This window comes from Neopsephotus bourkii, unplaced genomic scaffold, assembly GCF_033783945.1.
Source record: "Neopsephotus bourkii isolate Nb327-2 ecotype Australia unplaced genomic scaffold, CSIRO-AGI_Nbou_v1 NB_873, whole genome shotgun sequence".
Classification (NCBI taxonomy): Eukaryota; Metazoa; Chordata; class Aves; order Psittaciformes; family Psittacidae; genus Neopsephotus; species Neopsephotus bourkii.
The window spans coordinates 487,501-506,093 of record NW_026901367.1 but is presented as its reverse complement, the minus strand read 5'-3'; the positions used below and the strand labels follow the sequence as shown (position 1 = coordinate 506,093).

At 40.5% G+C, this 18,593-nt stretch overlaps 1 long non-coding RNA gene across 4 annotated transcripts in view; it reads right to left on the bottom strand.

Moving 5' to 3' along the window:
• Positions 1 to 295: 295 nt before the first annotated feature.
• The window catches only part of LOC133214120 (uncharacterized), a 22,600-nt gene continuing 4,302 nt past the window's right edge, over positions 296 to 18,593 (bottom strand). For 2 of the 4 annotated variants that reach the window (XR_009725996.1, XR_009725998.1), the window contains 4 exons: positions 17,340 to 17,451; positions 14,555 to 14,725; positions 7,104 to 7,249; positions 296 to 2,147 (listed from right to left, as the gene is read on the bottom strand). This is a non-coding gene — a long non-coding RNA (uncharacterized LOC133214120). The remainder of the gene's footprint in view (positions 2,148 to 7,103; positions 7,250 to 14,554; positions 14,726 to 17,339; positions 17,452 to 18,593) is intronic. The other 2 variants (XR_009725997.1, XR_009725999.1) reach the window with 2 other exon arrangements.

Below are 18,593 nucleotides of genomic sequence, written 5' to 3'. Positions count from 1 at the left end.
AATGCAGATAAGTACAGGCACAGTTCCTGTAGAATACATGCATGCTGTATCCGTACAGAAAGACACTGTAACCTCAGAGTTTATTAAATCAAAAGGAGCATTTAAAAATTGCTTAACTTAAATGGTGTGTCACTTCGAGCTAATTTGTGGGAAGCTGTTAAATAAGTCTTCCTGTCTCCCCAAAAACACCCCAAGGATCAGTTCTCTAATGTACTGTTCTGCCATCAAATCTGTACAAACAAGTATAAATGTTTAAAAAGTAAAGAATCCTAATCAAGAGACGGAAGACATGCGCTGCTTAATAAATCCTGCCTTCAATTTATTTGTCTAGTATTACAAAGGCAGAGGAGATATCAATTAATATAGGCAAAGAGGACCCATAATTTATAATTAACTGGCAAGTGGTTTGTAACAAACAGCAGCACTGAATCTAATAGCCAGTAGAAAAATAACTAGTGTTGATTTGTCCCTCGGCAAATTAATAGAGTGCTTATCAATGACAGGGTTACATAAAACTGCTAAATAAATAATCATCAGTGAGTTAGAGTGAAGCAGATCTTTAACAAGCTTAATCTGAACCTCTTGACATCTGTAGACTATGAAGAGATTAAATACTAAGAAAGGGAAGCTACACTGTACACATTGTAAGCATGCTCAGTAGCTGTGCAAGATCATGTTCTTAGGTAATGAGAAATAAGGAAACATTTTTATTACAGAATTACATTGAAAAATGATTTTCATTATAATTAGACTGAAAATTATAAAAGGTATATCAAAGGAACGCTGAATTGGAATTAACCAGATGAGAATGGCACTACATCTCTAAGCAATGAAAACACATCAGCGCAGCCGGGTTTGATATATTTTTGGCTCAAGGATTTTTCTTGGGTTTATTACTCACCTTTGTCCATTCCTGGTTTCTGTGTCACTTCTGCTGATATTCCCTGGTAGCTCACTTAAATCATTGCAACAGCTAAGCAGTGCACCTGATTTTCAGAATGTGTCTTATTTATGAGCCTGGAGATATATATATATTGGATATAATTTCTAGACATGTTTTACTTTTATAAAGGCTTTTTGTGCAATAAGTCTATGTATGAAGGCCTCTCCAGTCCTTGCTTAATGAGAATATGAGTCAGTTTTGGCCTGGAAAGCACACAGATCTCAGAAGACCCAGCTAGAGCCATGCTGGGGAATCTTAAAAGGCTTTGTCTCCAGGTGGAGATGTACAGCAATATTCTTCCCAAGCAAGGGGAGAGCAGAGGCTGTTTTTCATTGTGCTTGATGCACAGGGGTTGGAGATGTAACACAGATCCTGTAGGGTCACCAGCAGCTCCTTGCGAGACAGCTGGTAACCTGTTCATGGCTGTGTCTCCTTTGCAGATGTTTTAGCATTGAGGAGGAAAGGGCTGTCCTCTCTAAGACAGCTCTGAATTAGACTGGAGCGTGAATCCCAGGGAATTAATTCCTCCTAGTTTTTCCTGGAGTCCTCTGTCCGTTCTCTGGCTCTGAGAAGAAAGGCATTTTAAGTAAGTGAGACTGCCATCTCTTTGGGACCACGAGGCAACGTGCGAGCAAAGACAGAGCTGAGTAATTCCATCAGAAAGCTTTGCTGGAACTTCCAGGAGTTTGATCTGGAGCAGAACCTGACCTGCAGTGAAGAGCTGCAAGTCCTCCTTTTTTGTGTGTGAAAGCAAAGCTGCCCTGACACAAGCGGGCAACATCTGGGGTAGAGCATCCTTTTGGGAGCTCACACCTTCTTGTCTGTCTCTTTCAACCCCCCTCATCCTAAAGGAGCAGAAGGACTCCTACTGTATTACTACTCATTCAAGGGAAGTTTCTCTTCTAATCTTTTCAAACGTGGCAATGAGGCAGTCCAGGTACCAGAGATAAGTTGCTTGATGAGTCTGAATTACCTTAGGTGGTGTTATGAATAGAATCTAATTGTCTGTCTGTAGAGGAGATCTTCCTGATGAGGAGACTAATTTCATCCTTTTCTAGCTTCATAGGTTTGGGCTGTGTGTTTGTTTGGATTAGGCTGTAGATTTTCTCAGACTTCTTTATCGCTGCTAGCAAAGAACATTATTAGCAAGAGAAATGTTATCATTACATCCAGCCTCTCTTGCCCCTTTTCTAGACTCTTCTCCCTGTAAAGGTTGAGAAAGAGGGAATTTTTAGGACCCCACATGCAACAAAGGCAATTTTTTCCTAGTGTAACCTCAATTTTCTCTCTCCCCTTCTTCTCCCCCTGCAAAAGTTAAGCCTCTCTCAGTATTGATAGCACTGTATTTAAAAGCAAAAAAGCTTGGTGTTGCTTTGGGTTTGGCAACATCTCAGCCTAATGAAGAACAGGTCCACCCCCACTTAGCTCAGTGCAAGCCGAATAGTATCTTTAAGAGCACGTCCTGTGTGTGCTGCTTGGTTTATGTCTGTGTATCACTGTGATTTGTCACCCTTTGCTGTTTTTCATAAATTGTTCCTAAATTTAGTAAAATCCTCCTCCACCTCCTCCAACCGCAAAGAGTTGCCTGCTGGCACACAACTGTATCAATCACACTGGGTTAAATCAGGAGCTAGCGAGTTCAGAAGAATGGATTTTTCATAGAATCATAGAATCATGGAATAGTTAGGGTTGGAAAGGACCTTAAGATCATCCAGTTCCAACCCCCCTGCCATGGGCAGGGACACCTTACACTAAACCATATGACCCAAGGCCTCGTCCAACCTGGCCTTGAACACTGCCAGGGATGAAGCATTCACAACCTCCCTGGGCAACCCATTCCAGTGCCTCACCACCCTAACAGGAAAGAACTTCCTCCTTATATCCAATCTAAACTTCCTCTGTTTAAGTTTTAACCCATTGCCCCTTGTCCTATCACTACAGTCCCTAACGAAGAGTCCCTCCCCAGCATCCCTACAGGCCCCCTTCAGATACTGGAAGGCTGCTCTGAGGTCTCCACTCAGCCTTCTCTTCTCCAGGCTGAACAGCCCCAACTTTCTCAGCCTATCTTCATATGGGTGTGCTCCAGTCCCCTGATCATCCTCGTGGCCTCCTCTGGACTTGTTCAGTTTTTCTATTGTGTAATATCATAGCATCGTGCTATTCTAGAGCAAACTGTGCTGTATTTGTTTATGGGTCTGTTTATGGATCTCCATTCATCCTACATCAGGTGGGCCTAGAGACTGATAAATGTTTGTTTCGCCAGTAGCGGTTGTTTCACATCACATCTGTGATGTCCAGATTCCTGTATGTGCTGTTGCTGTCCACCTCTACCATCTACTCTGCAGAGACTGTTTCTGAACTCATAACTGCTTTGTGTTCCAAAGAGCACCTTTCACAGGAGCATGGCGTGAATCAAAGTGTGAGCTTTTGCAAGGCTGGAAGAAGTGTTGTAAGTAGGAGACGTTCTTCTGCTGTGTGTCAGGTTGAGCTGAGACAGATAGTGCACTGGGAAGGAGAGATTTTGTGTGCAGTAACAGGTAGATGGTGATATGGAGCAGAATCTGTGGAAAAGGGGATGTTAACTGTGTGAAAAATACTACTTTGAGTGGGTGAATGCCTGTGGAGATGAGGTCCGTGGTGTACTGTTTTTCTCATGGCCCTCATGCAGTGACTGCCCCAAAATTCAGCTTTGGGAAGTGGGGTTTGGGATATATATATGTGTGTGTGTGTGAATATATATATACTTTTTTAATAAAGAAAATGTAGTAACTTTGCACATTGCTGTTAACACTGTAGTAGGATCGCCCATGTCTAAGGTGCTATCAGGGAGGTTACAAGGCATTCATCAAAATCAAGCTGATGCAAGCATGAATACTCCCAAGAATGAGGCCTTTTATGCTGGCAAAAATGCTGAAGGCTGAAAAGGGGCTAATTTATTTAAATTATCTGTATACATGTCAAGCCCCATAGTTTTTCCAGAGGAAGCTGACAATTGCAAGTTAAAGAAAGCTTTTCTTAAATATAACAACAAAAACCTAAGAGAGAAAGTTATGCCAGGAAGCCCCAGCACCTGAGACAATAAGCATCTGTAGGGATGCAGATGTACAGAAATCCAGTTTTCTGCTATTAAGCTTTTAAATGTCAGTAAATGGCAGTTTAGTAGATCATTTGCTAATAATGATTACATTTCTCATTAAAATGTTTCCGTCATTATTCTTCAGGTAGAAATGTGTAATTCAACGATTGTTACATCAATTATACTTAAAAAGCTCATTAAAATACTGAAATATTATCTCTCATAGCCAGAGTACTTTAAGAGTACTGTGCTAATTACAAACGGAATAAACTCTTGTAATATCACCCTTTGAATTGATGCCTTATAAATTCTTAATGCAAAGCTAACATATAAAGTGTAAATCAAATATATAGATCCAATAAAACAAAACCTTTTTAATCTTGTTTTACCTTCAGAAGGGTTCTGATTATTGTAATTAAATAATGCATGATATAATAAAGATCTAGGATGTGTGATTATTTCATTGGCAATTGAATATTGGTGCTTTTTTATTTATGCGACCAATTTATCATAGACAATATGCATCAAGCATTAAAATATTGATACAATTATACCTATCCTGCTGAACCCATAAAGAAACCTGTGACATGGTTCTGCTGATGATACAAGGATGGTTTGAAATCCTTGTTAAATTTTAATATTCTGATGTGCTGGGTTATGCTAATTCTGGTACAGAATAATATCTCGTGTATCTACATCTTCTGCCTTTTATTTGTGTGCGATTACAAATCCAGCTTCGCTTAGCGTGGCTCGCAAGTACCGCTTTGCTTGCTGCTCCATTGGTCACTCCTAGGAAGAAACGTTTAAAGACAGCTTTGATTTTCCCTTTTGAGAGTGGAATATTCTGCTATAAATACAGCTGTTTAATTCTGCTGCTGCTGTATCCTGTTGTTATTCTAAGAGTTTTGCAAAGGCCTCTGGCCCAAGTCAGCAATAACTTGCCTGTAGTCAGTGGATTTAGTAAGACTGGTTTCAAAGCAGATGCATTTTCATTATTGTCCCACATTCTTAAGCCTGCTATGGTGGTGTCAAGATGAAACATAAAAGGAACAATCAGCTTCTTTCGGTTGGAACAGCAACTGCCAGGTCAGATGTAAATTGTGAAATTGGGCAGAATTTCCATATCTTTAATCTTCTAAACCTGGCTTCTTTCTAAAGGAACTAAAAAGCTGTTCTTAATAGGCCAGTAATTATTTTGCCACTTTCATGCAGGTAAGCTGTGATGCAGAGGACTACTTAAGGCTGTCTACTGAGCTAGCCTTGTCAGTCAGTGTATACTTAACAGCCCACAACCGGAGCACTGGGTGCCCACCTTCATTTGCTATTTCAGCCAAGTCAACTGTCATGTAGAGACTTGTATCTCCTTGAACAGGATCCCACTGCAGAAGTTTGTGCAATGTGAACCTATCCCACCATTCACATGGTCTAATTCATTTTTTGAGGGAACATTCCCAGCATGTGACACTTTTTAACAGCACAAAGAAAACAAAATGGCCTAAACCAAATAGTTGCATCTGTGCTGGCTTTCAGAAATGCCCTTTGGTTATCACTGTTCTTTCAAGTGAGGAAAGAAATTGCAAGCTTCTGAATAAACAGCAGCAGAAAGATCAAAAAGTGCCAGCAAAACATAAGGATTGTATAGCTATGGGTGAAATGAAGCCCGTTGCTGAGGGTCATCCTTGAACATATTCAGGATTTTCAGAGCCCCAGTAGTGAGTTTTTCACTTCATGAAATTATAAACCCATCATTTACATGTCTGATTCACCAAGTTGATGAGCACAGCCTGCAAAGTGTTGAGCACTTGGTCCTCTCTCTATGCTCAGTGAAGGAAGAAAGCATTTAGTATCATGGAAAAGCAGAAGTTCTGGTTTTCCGTAGCTTACCATGAACTTAATCATGGGGTTTTACATTCTCATGAGAGAATTTTTCTGTTTGCTAGATGTACTTGTTTTTCCTCAGTAGATATTGCCTGATCATCACAAGTGTCTCTGTTTTATATTTACAAGCTCCTAGCTTAAATTAAAATCAAGCTCTCAGAATGAATAGTCCAATGACCAACAGCTGGTATCAAGGCAACGACCGAATTTCAGATAAATATAACCTAAATGGGTAAAGAGGAACGTTTTAATATCAGGGATTTTTTAAATCCAAAATTGAAAGCTTGCATGGAATAAATAATGGGGGAAAAAAGAGTTAGTTAATGAAGTAGTTTGCTTGCTAATTGAGTTTAAAAAATGCAGTAATTTGTAGGCATATGCTGGTGTTTATGGTTAATTCCTGTTTCCCTTGCTCCCAGCTTACAGCCAGGAACGGTGAAGGGACCACATAATCACAGTGCTGTCACATGGCTGACAGAGTCTGAGGACCCCATCCCTCTACCCACTTGCAGTTTGTGGGCACTTTAAAGCCATTACTATGTGTCCTTCTGTATGTACATCTGTAGGAGCAACAAAGGGTGGTGATGTTTGGTAGATAAGGCTATTTGCATTCTCATGTCCATGTATATGCCTTGTTTGAAATTGTTTTGCTCATTGGTCTGGGTTGTCTCTCTACTGTAGTTAATTGGGTGATGGCTGAGAGAAAGGAATTGGTAACGTGTAGCTTTGAATCATTTGTTGTAAAGAAATAAAGATTCTTGGGGCTTATTAGCACTGGGAAGTATATTAATGGTTTACGTGTTCAAGTAGCAGCCTGTACTGCAAATGTGCACCTTCCGAAGTAGGTACTTTTTCTCTATGAAAGTAGCTGATTTAGTCAGAAAGGTGACAGTTAAGACTCGTTGCAGGAGGAATTTTTGCATCTTTGCAGAGTGACTTTTTTTTTCCCCTTGTACTTTACTATAGTGGCTGTCCATCACAGTTGTTATGTATGCAGGCTGAGTGAGCCCGCGGGGGATCCTAGTTATTTACACTCTTTTTCAAGCTTCGAAGCTGTTATAATCATTCGCTGTCAACTTTGTGCTGACACTGAATTTTACTTTGTGGTTTTTTATGCTCGGTTTGGGTCTAAAATACTGGCATCCATACCCTCCACTGTAATTCTATGGGTGACTGAGTTGACCAGCAATATACAGTATTACTAACAGAGCTTTAGAAACCTGCTGCATATGGAGATTTCAGCATTTGTTGATTGTGGACAGTAAACAAAGTCCCCAGGCTTTACGCTTTTATCCAAGTGGTGGCCCTCAGGAATAAGCTGCGTACCGTGTTTCATCTCATTGCATTTTCATCTGTGGGGAAAAAAAATGTAAATATTATTTTCCTTTCCTCCAAAGCTGCAGAGTTAGAGCAGGAAAACTTTTTTTTCCATTGCAGTTTTGATTTTCATACTCGCTTGTTTTTCTCCAGGCCTGTGTTTTAAGCAGTGCATATTTGTCTGTGATCACCATATGTTTAGCATGAAGCTGCAGATAGTAGCGGAGCTGGTAATGGGCTAATACTTCAGATCCAAATTGAAATAATGTGTTGTGTGAAATGCTGGGAATAAATTATCATGAAAGAGCATGCATTGACAAATATATTGGGTTTTTACACCCTTTTAGGTTTAGAAAGGCAAATTTTCATGCTTGTGCTTGAATGTCTTTGGTCTGCAGTACAGCAAATAAACTTCTTTCGTGCGTGCACTAAAGCCTTCCCCTTATGAACAGACCTCTTAACCTCAGATGCCATCACACTGACCGATTCCTGCATGGTTAAAGGGGGAGATGCTCACGCCCAAGTTACTGGCTCCCATATGAAATTTCAGGTACTCTGGGGCCCAAAGGGAGCGACTGCACAAAGTGATACGACCCTGTTCTTAACTGGACTTGAAATAAAACTGGTCAAGGAGCTTGTGTGCTTGGTCAATGTAATAAAGTAGACAAATAATTACTGAGCAAATCAAACACACTTACACTTCAGATGATTTTGAAATATTATCTATAATCGGGCACTTCTGTGCTAGGAGGAAAGGTTAATAAAGTAATTTAAAAAAGATTGTGTGGAGTATTACAGAAACAGAAGAGGACTGGTGATCATAATTGTTAATCCCCTGAAACACCAGTCCGCTACTGCACCAGGCATATATTTTTGTACATCTCCATATTGTTCATTCCACTTATTACTATATTATACTGCTTAATTACCTTTTGTAAGAAATCTTATTTTAGTTTGCTTTAATAACAACTAATACTGATGGAAATATGTCAGAAGAAAAACTGATTTAAAGTCCTACCTGCTAAGGGTTGAGATTAATGCATTTACAGTAGATAGATGTTTGGAGGCTGAGTGACTACAGAAACTCTGTTGTGAAATACCACAATCATGTGGGTAAATACATCCTCCACTACCCCGTTTCTAGCACTATTGAGTGTGGATGGAGCCTAGCAGAGAATGCAACAAGAAGGAGTGAGGTTTTGCTTTATGGTAGCTGTGATTAGTTCCTTTGAAGCACACTTACAGTTCATGATATTTCAGATAACCAGGATAAGATTATTACTTTTCTTTTAAGGCAAAGAAATGGAGATATCAGCTTAAGCAAACGAATGCTCTGCATGCAGAAACACCTCATCTTAGTTTTAAGCTGTCTGTTGGTTTGCCTAGTTTCTTTATTCCAATGCTGTTACATTCCTTAGGTAGAACCTTACTGAATGCAGCTGAAATTCATGCAGCCATCATGAAGCTGTACTTGGGCTCACAGTGGTTGACGTCATAGAGATAGTTAAAGGCTACAGAGCAATCGGGAAGTTAGAATCTTCTTACCCTCATCCAGTGTCGATGAATGGGACTGCTGTGCCGTTTTCTGGAGATGTCACAGGTTGGGATGGTAGCAGTTGTGTAGGCCTCTGTTTTGGGAAGACAGCGAGTTTTGAGATGGACATCTGTAATTTTGGCAGGAAAATGTTGTTCACACAGTGTAACTTCACTGCCACTTGCCGATACTGGTCATTCATGGCAAGAGAGAAAGAAAGAGAGAAGGAGTTGTGTGTGTGTGTTTGAAAGAGGGTTTTTTTCATGAGTTTGGGTTCATCTCTCACTCCTTTAAGTGTAGCTTCTCCTAGATAGAATCATAGAATAGTTAGGGTTGGAAAGGACCTTAAGATCATCAAGTTCCAACCCCCCTGCCATGGGCAGGGACACCTTGCTCTAAACCATATTACTCAAGGCCTCGTCCAACCTGGCCTTGAACACTGCCAGGGATGGAGCATTCACAACCTCCCTGGGCAACCCATTCCAGTGCCTCACCACCCTCACAGGAAAGAATTTCCTCCTTATATCCAGTCTAAACTTCCTCTGTTTAAGTTTTAACCCATTACCCCTTGTCCTATCACTTCAGTCCCTAATGAAGAGTCCATCCCCAGCACCCCTATATTCCCCCTTCAGATACTGGAAGGCTGCTCTGAGGTCTCCATGCAGCCTTCTCTTCTCCAGGCTGAACAGTCCCAACTTTCTCAGCCTATCTTCATATGGGAGGTGCTCCAGCCCCTGATCATCCTCGTGGCCTCCTCTGGGCTTGTTCCAACAGATCCATGTCCTTTTTATGTTGAGGACACCAGAACTGCACACAATACTCCAGGTGAGGTCTCACGAGAGCAGAATAAAGGGGCAGGATTACCTCCTTCGACCTGCTGGTCACTCCTTTTGATGCAGCCCAGGATACGGTTGCTTTCTGGGCTGCAAGCGCACACTGCTGGCTCATACTGAAAAGCTGCCATCAAGATAAACCCAGAAGCCTTCTTGTGGCCAGATACATTGCTACTACTACCACCCAGAATGCCACGTTTACCTTGTAAGTGGAGTAGAAGGTATGTAGCAGTTTGAAATGTGGAGTCTACCACAATTCCTGTTGTCTCCTGTGTCATTTGTCTCCTCTTGGATGGCTGTTTCCAGGAATACAATGACAGCAGCTTGCAGCTCCTGCAGAATACTTCCCCTGATTTATGGTAGCGTGGCTGCTGGTTAGGGTAGCAGGAAAACCAAGATGATGAATACTATGGTAAATATTTATAACAGTGAGTTTATTGTGCGCATATTACTATGGCTTGAATTGAAAAAAGTCCACTGCAAGCAGATGTGACTTTGTGGGGGAAACACAGGCCTGTTTCCCACCTCCAGGGGATAGAATCCTGAGGATGTCTCAACAAATTGTTTTCTCTAGTGCATAATTTTGGCTGGTAGCAACTAATGTTGAATGAGGATATAGCTGTTTCTTACATCCTCTTTAAAAGTTGACCTGAGTGATTCAGTTCTGGTCGAAACAGCTTCTTGTTCTCTCATTTGTAACACAAATATTTCAGTATGGTGTTGAGCTTTGTCATCTGCACAGTTCTATATCAAGGTTGGAGTTTCTGTGTAACCTTTGGTAGATATAAGATAACACGGGTAGGGAAGGAAACTGGATAACATCTATATGGGCTTTACGTAATTAAGGCCAGAGCACAGCACAATGTGACTTTCTTTTTGCAAGTGAGCATCCAGAATTTCACACTCTGAATATCTGAGTTACAATACACTGAACAGGGTAGAAAAGCAATATAGTCATAGTAATTACTTTCATCTGGCAAAATATTTCAGTCAGCAATGACTAGCAATAAAGTCAAATGATCACCTTTAGTATATCTGTTACAAAAACAACTCTCTCAAGTCAGAACAGCTTAAAATATCCACTGGAATATAAAGCATCAGTTCTGGAGTCACACACTGCTTTCCTGTTTTCATGGGCTGTGGTACTCTCCAAACAATGGGCTTGAAATGCAAGGGCTGGTTTCAGACAAAGGGGGGAAAATTACTTCAATTAAAGATGCCTAAATGAAGAGAATACTATCCATCACGTTGCCATAAAAATAAAATCTAGTTTTGGGGCATTTAGGTTTTATACAAATCACTTATATCCTCTTTAAAAGAGATCTTTTTATTATTTTTTTAATATATAAATATAGTGAATGTGAAACACCATTAATCCAGTAGTAATATCATCTGATAGCAGTTAATCCCTTCTTAGGGATAGCTTTGCCTGGTCCTTTGGAATATAGAAATGTGCTTTTACTGTTAGGCATTTTGTTCAAGCATCAATCAGTTCTTAATGCTTAATTGTCTTCTTTTTTGCCCCCTCTATAAAAGCCCACCAAGCAAAATGAATACTGTCTTCAAAGGTATTTCCTTGGGAGTCTTATTACATTCTTTAGCCAGTTATTTTGTATTCGAAGGTTATGGATCAAGGGCAGTGCCATGCCTGTGGTTTGGACTTGGCTATCTGCTGTGACAGGATGATGCAGACGTACCAGAAGATCCTAATCTGTCAGAGGAAGTCTATTAAGTTCAAGCCCCTAAGCTGTCTCAGCCAAATCAGTGATACCAAACTTACATTTGTTTTTGTGATGACCATTCATTTTGGTCAAATGAAGAAATTGCTAGTGTGGCTTTTGTGGCTCCAGGGGTGAAATCTATGAATGTCACGTATCTTTTAGTGCCTCTGCTCTCTCTGAAACATTACTGAGAATGCTTTTGTATGGGGGGGGGGGAAAACCCCAATGCACAACCATTTTTATTGCAGCTGTTTATAAGTCACCTTGATGATAAAAAGTTGGGGAAAAGAAGCATTAGCTTCTATAGAAATAATTCTTTTTGCAGAATAATAGATAAGGTTGGAAAAAAACTAGACTGTCTGCAGACAACTGTGTAGCAGGAAGAAAAAACAGGTTTGAAATACATCCAGAAAGATTCATTGTGTTTTAGAGTGGTAGCAAGCACTGTTACAGACTGTGGACCTTGGACTTGTTTGGGAAGCTGTGGACCTGGCTGGTTTGAGGTCCACTGAGTGCAGGAGATTGAATAAGAAAAAGAAGTATTTTCCTGATGTTTTCCTAATTTCATAGACGTAAATACAGTTTTTCAGTTTCTGTTTAAACATCCACTATTATGTATCAGACAGGTATCAGATGGTAGACCTTTTTGTGCTGATTTAACCACAGAATTAAAAATATAGGGTAGATTTGGGCCATTTTGGGGAGGTAAGAACAAATTTCTTATTTTGTAGCTTTTGAGCTCCAAAACATTTTCTGTCTCAATAATGTTTGATATTACTCTTTCCCTCTCTTTCTTTTGGCAGGTTGTAAGGTAAAATTTGGTCCCTATTGAAGTCAGATTTTGGCCATACACTTCAGTGAGATCTAGTTTACCTTCTGTACACAGTCCCTGTTTGGCTGCTGCTTGTCTGGTAAACCTTCCACCAAGGAAAATCTGAACTCATGAATCCAGAGTGAATCCACGTGATTTAGTGAATCTAAAGTATTAGATTTGGTCATGTTGGGAGTTTTCATCACTTCAGTGGGACCATACTCAAAGTAAAACTTGGAGACCAGATCAAGCAATAAGTGGCAACATTGGGTTACCCATCAGGATGCAAAGAGATTGTGTGTGCAGTTGTGTAGGTCAGGAAGGTGTTGTATCCCTCTGAAACGTTTCTGACACTTGGCTCAGCTTTTAGTTTGTTCCGTTTTCCTTTTGGATGGGACTGGTTAGAAAACCTCAGTTAAAAGCATTGCTAAAGGGTGTGGAAAAGAGGAAAGCAAAATCTGGTGGTTAGAAGACGTGAGTTTGATTATGCCATGCTGCACCCCAGCTGTATGTGCTCCGTTCTCCTACTGTTTAGTTAGAATTCTCACCATGGGAGGGTCTTACTTATAAGTTTATATGGCTCTCCATTCCTCTTCCCGTTCCTTTTGACCCTGCTCCTGTTCTCTCCTCCTCCCTCATTGCCAGCTACTCTACTTAAGACAGCTAATTCTTCAGGAGGGCCTGTTTCCTCAGGAATGTGAAATGGCATTCAAAATCCTGAGCTAATTCACCAAGTTCCACAACTAGCAGTAACATCTGGATGCAAAATGTGTGAATGGAAAGCTCCTGTGAGAGGGATTAGGGAATAGATAGAGAACGGAAAAGCCCAAACTACTCAGAGTTTTTTGGTCACGTTTTTAAATGTAGGCCATGTTTAAACCAATGGAGCTTTTTTTACCTAGGAAATTACACTAGAAAATTAATCTAATGAATGCCTTTCCTGCATAGGGGTAAGATAAACATGATTTTTAGGTTTTTTATAGCCACATTATTTCAGAACGTGACGCATACATAAAAAGGAAGTGATTTTTTATGTACTTGCCTTTATGTAAAAAGGTATAAGGTGTGTCACTTCTCCTAGGTCTCTCAAAATGGATCGCTGACTGTCAGAGATAGTCATTAATACACATCTTTGTGCAGGAAGATCAAGTTTGCAAAGGTGTAGTTAGGGCTATTTGCTTCCAGAAAGGTAACATCGGAAGGAGAAAAAAAAAAGAGGAATATTTTTTAATCGTAGAAATTGATGAGTTATTTTAGAAGAAGGAATTTAATTTAAAAGCTAACCTTCCAGAACTTTATTCATGTGGCTGCCCCTTTGTTCTCATCAGTACCTTCACTGGAAACACTCTTGTGAAGGCTAATAATAGCAATGCCAGCACCAACTGTGTAAGTTCCCAAACATGTTGGGCCTGAACCATATGTTTGAATTTATCAATGTGCTCAGGAACCTGCAGGACTGTTGCCTTTCTCTCATCCCCATTCACAGGGATATTAGCATGCATCAAGCTAAGGTGTGAATTTACAGCATGTTAGCAACACTGCACTAAGTCCCAGTCACACTTTCGAGCTTGCACTCAAAGCACCTTTGCATGGTTTGGTTTAGCAGAAGTGGTTTTGGGGTGCATCTGCAACGCAGGTAAAGATGTGACTGAAATCAGTGTGCCTGAAGTCCACTGTATGCAGATGGCCTTGCAGACATCTCATCACAGGGGAAGTATCAATATTAACGCTGCTTTCGGCTTGTACTTTTGGAAGCATGTATATATCTCAGCACTGCCACAGCTACACTGCTACCAGTTTAAAGGTGCAGTATAGCCTTATATATATATGTATATATATATGTGAAATAGATGAGAGCACTGTGTTTCCTGTCTGCACTCAAACACCATCTTCTCTGGACCAGTTTGGACACAAGTCACTAAGCACTGTGGGTTTACAGTTGATCTACAGAGTATGTCAAGGGAAAAAGGCAAAGCTTCACCATCCTTTGGTGTAAGCTCAAGCACATAGGTGGTTCAGTCTAAGCTAAGCTGAGCTTGCCTATCTGAGTAGCCCAGATTAGGTTAGTGGGTGTTTCTGCCAAAGTCAGCAAAGCGTTTCTCTGTCTTAGCTTGTACAAACTGGTGTTCTGCAGATTCACCTGCTGCTTCTGCAGGGGTTGCAGATGAAAAAGGAGACTCCATATTGCTCTGTGGGCTGCTACGTATTGGAAACTGCAATGTTCAGCTAAGTGGAAAAAATGGGAGATCCAACCCCAAAATCAAACCGGCAGCACATTTTTGTTGCTGTCTTTTTGCTTTGAAAAAATTATCTGTTCTCAAAATTAAAATGGTAGAAACCAAGCTGGTGAGAAAGCTCTAAAATGACATGTAAAGGTATTCCAGCTAACCGCTTCTGGCCAAAAAAAAAAAAAAAAAGCAAGAAACTGGGAAAAAAATTACCATTTCAGATTCCAGCAGATTGGACTGATCCCTCATATTTCGTCTTTCCAGTCACTTGGATGTGGTGGTTAATCATTCATGCGTGGTTTGAAACTGAAGTTGCTGATTTTCTGCTTTGGACTCCATTTAGAGCAATCTGAGGGATGCTGTAACCCCGATGAGCTGGCTACCCTGGAGTGGAAAAGTGTCTTGTTACTGTAGAGATGTTGTGGGTACTTTGTGCACCCCTTGTAACCCCCAGGAAAGTCCTTGTACTCCATTCCTGAATGAGCACAAAGAGGAAGTTCACCAGACAGTTTCCTGTCAGGCAGAATACCCATGATATCGCTGCTTTCTGATTGCTCCTGCAGACTGGAGGAAAACCCTGTTTGTTTTAAAAGACCCCATGTATGTGTACAGATCTGATTTGAATAACTTTAAACAAGCAGCAATATACGATATTGTCGCTTGTGGCAGTTGAACAACTAATCTGCTCGATGCAGGGATACTAAACACGCTTCAGAGAACGTGTGTCAGTCACACAGTGTGTGTGTTAGAGCTCTTCTATAAAGCTTTAGTTATTTCAAGTCAGTATTTTCCCTTAGAATCCCCCCAGCTAAAAAATCAAATGAAAAGCCAAGCATCAACCTTGCATTTCAAATATGAACTGGAGACAAACCCAATTTACAATTCACTTGCTGAAAATGGTTTTCTTCTGCTATAATTCAATTCACATTTGGTGTATTTGAGGATTCATGTATTATAACCCTTCTTGCTCACACTTCGGAGTATCTTTGTTTGTTGCATCCACTAAAGCTGACTTTTATTTCTTTTATTGTTATTATCTTTATTTTTCTGGGTTTACACTGTAAGTGGAGGCCTCCCCCTCCCGACAAGACCTTCCACCTGAGGGCAGCACAGTCATCAGCTCTCACTAACTTCCTCAGTCTTTCTCGTCCCAGTCCAGCTTCATCGCAGTTCCAGGTCAGGTTTTGTTTTAATCCCCCCTTTACATTGTTTGCAATAATGAGATATGATCACTCTAACTTTTCAAACCTTTCAACTTCATTTTACTGGGAGCTGCATCCTTTACTTTAAAATATAGAGAATTTACCTCTGTTGTTCCCTGTGCCATTATAGCGTACAGCATCTTTCTTTGTCTTACCTTAATGTATTAATGTTAGAAGTAGCATATGCAGGGTGAGGTGCTAGGAGGGGCTGGATATCAATATGAAGATGTATGCTTTCAACTTCATGCTATTCCAAATGAAACTGAACCTATTTCTTTTTTCCTCCTATTCTGAGATTTCTTCTCTTAAAGCGGATGCTGACAGTGCAAGAGGTAACACCTTTCAGCAGGTAAAATATGTTGTTACGGAAGGGATGTATGGCAGGGCTGCTGACAACAATTAGCACATGCTACTCATTAACAAATGGAGTTTACAACTGAGCTGAAATGGCAGGCTGCCATCAGTGTGATAGTTACGGGGCAGTTTAATTTCTAACGAATGTGAGCACTGGATTAGTAACAATATTCAACAAAATGCTGCCTGCATCTCTTATGGCTTTCATTACCAAATTGAAAATCTGTGTAGATTTCTGAAAATTACTTTTAAATGTAGCCAATCTCCTCGACTGCAAGGCTTGATTTGCTGGTGAGGGAGTCCTGCTGTGAGATTTTAATGAAAGATCATAGTGCCCCTCCAAGACCGTCAAAGAGCTATGGGCCCTAAAAGACCTGAAATAATCTGTTTTACTTTTAATGGCAGCCATTTTATATTCATTAAGATCAAAATGCAGTTTTGCAGGCAAATTGCAAAGCTGTTCCACTCACAGCTTGAGAACCTGGAGGCCCTACAGCTTTTTATCTTGTTCATAAGCAAATATGCAGTTAATATCTTTTAATATGCTTTGATGCTTGGTACCTTATGGGTACATTGTACTGGAGGTTAGAGAACTGCATGTTTCTTTGGCAGTGCTAGCAATGAACTAAAGCACTAGTCCTTTTATTTCCATAATGGCAGAAGAAATGAGTCTTTTTTTTTCTCTTTCCCCCCCTTTTTTTTAATATGAGCTCTGCTCAAATAAATTGTAAAGCACAGTGTAGTATATGTTCAGGGTCTCGTGCAAGGCACCTTTATTTCACTACATTCCATCTGTTGGTGGTTCTTATTATTTAAATTTATACGGCCACATTATTTAAATGTAAACAGCCAAATAAGATAGGATCAAATCATTGGCATCTGGGAACTGTGCTCTTATCCTCTTTGATTGTGAGGTTGTGTGCATTAATAATGGAGTTCTAAAGACTGTGATTCCACCTGATATACTGTATGACCTTAACAGTTGTGATTTTATCAGGGTTTCACTGTATGAGAAAATGAAGATATTTTGCAGCTCATTCCTGGCAAGGTTAGTTTGCATTATTTCGTGTCCAGAGTAGTTGTGATTTTGTGTATGTATATTTTAAGTGTAATTTTGGTCCTTGATTACTGTATTTCTGCTCATGTTACAAATCTCATTCCCTCAGATTGTTTTCAGTGAATGAACTTTACTTTCACGCTATGTGTGTTGGTTTAATTGCATGCTCGGAGTGATGCATTGTCATCTCATTGCGAGTCGTGGAAAACTCATCACTGGTGGGCACAATTCTGCTCTGCTCTGAAGCTGTAGCTCAGGATCTAGGGTTGCAAAGAGAAAGCACCTCGCTGGAATGGGACAGTGGGAAAGGCACTTAAATAAGCATCTTCTCTGAAGGATGGAAATATGTGGAAGTTTGTTGTAGTGAGCATTTTCTGTATCTTACCTATAGGGTAAAACTTAACTTTTTCTCTCTCTTTTCCTCTTTTCTGTTGTTATCCAGTAGAAGGTGCAAGAGTGTCATGCCCTGTTTTTCCTCTTCCAGCCAAGAAGATCCACTGGAGGTCATATAAAGAAAAGTGTCAAAACCAGTTGATTTAAGAAAGTGGTGTCAGGCTCTTTATGGAAGCTAATTCCAATCGTGTTGTCTCAAAAAGAGAAAGAAATTGCCTTAAGACAGCTCCATCAGGAGGGCAGGCTCACTGTCCTGGGGCCCTCCCAACTTTGTGCGTCTCCGTGCCCCACAGGCGTATTACAATATTGTATGACATGTTTACAAGTTCTAACATCTTACTTTGTGCAACTGCATAGCTTCCTCGCAGGGGTAGAGAACTTCAAGCTTTGTATGTCTGGCAAAGATGAGGGAATTTGATAACCTTCTCTCTTTGGGTCTTAGGGCGAGTTGAATGCGTCTGGCCTGCCAAGGCACAATTTAATGGGCTTCTGAAAACACTCAAAAGGCAGACATAAATGTGTGGATGGGCAGCCAGCCAGGGTGACCTGGGGGATGGGGCCAGTCTGATTTTAAGTAGGGTAAGGTCGTGAAGGAATGTTTGAGGACAAAGCTGGCTGGGGGAGTGCGCTGAAAGCCTAATGTTTGACTGGAATGGATTTACAGTGCTTGAACCTGACTCTGTAACTTAAGAGCAAAAGCATTCCCACCTGTCCAGCTTGAACAGGGAAACGGAAAATATAAAGAATGTGTAATTAATTTCAATTAGAGTCCATGCATATCTTTTGCTTGGATATACACTGTCTTTATTTCCCGCAACGAGTTTAAGATGCAGTGCAGGAGCTGTATCTGAAATAGAAAACAGCTCACTCCTATAAATCTGCTTCTTTTGCTGGTTTTCTTTCCCCCCCCAAAGTTTCTGAACACCTTTTAATGGTTGTGATTTTGACTTTTGGTACTCTTTACAGCAAGACTTTTACTCACATAATCTACTTAAAATGGAGCCTCTTCAATCCGATTTCTCCCATTAAGGAAGATTTTTTTGAGACCCAGAGAGAGCCTGCTGTAATGGAGGCATTAAAAGATAATGGCTTACATGCTGATTGGTATAATTTGGGAACAGAGTAATAGGAAAATATTGGGGGGAGGAAGGGAGAGGAGTTGTCTTTGCTGAATTAGCATAAAGGGGAGGAGTCCTCTTTCCATTTTCATCTAAATGAGAAATCATTGCTCTTGAAGTTGATCACC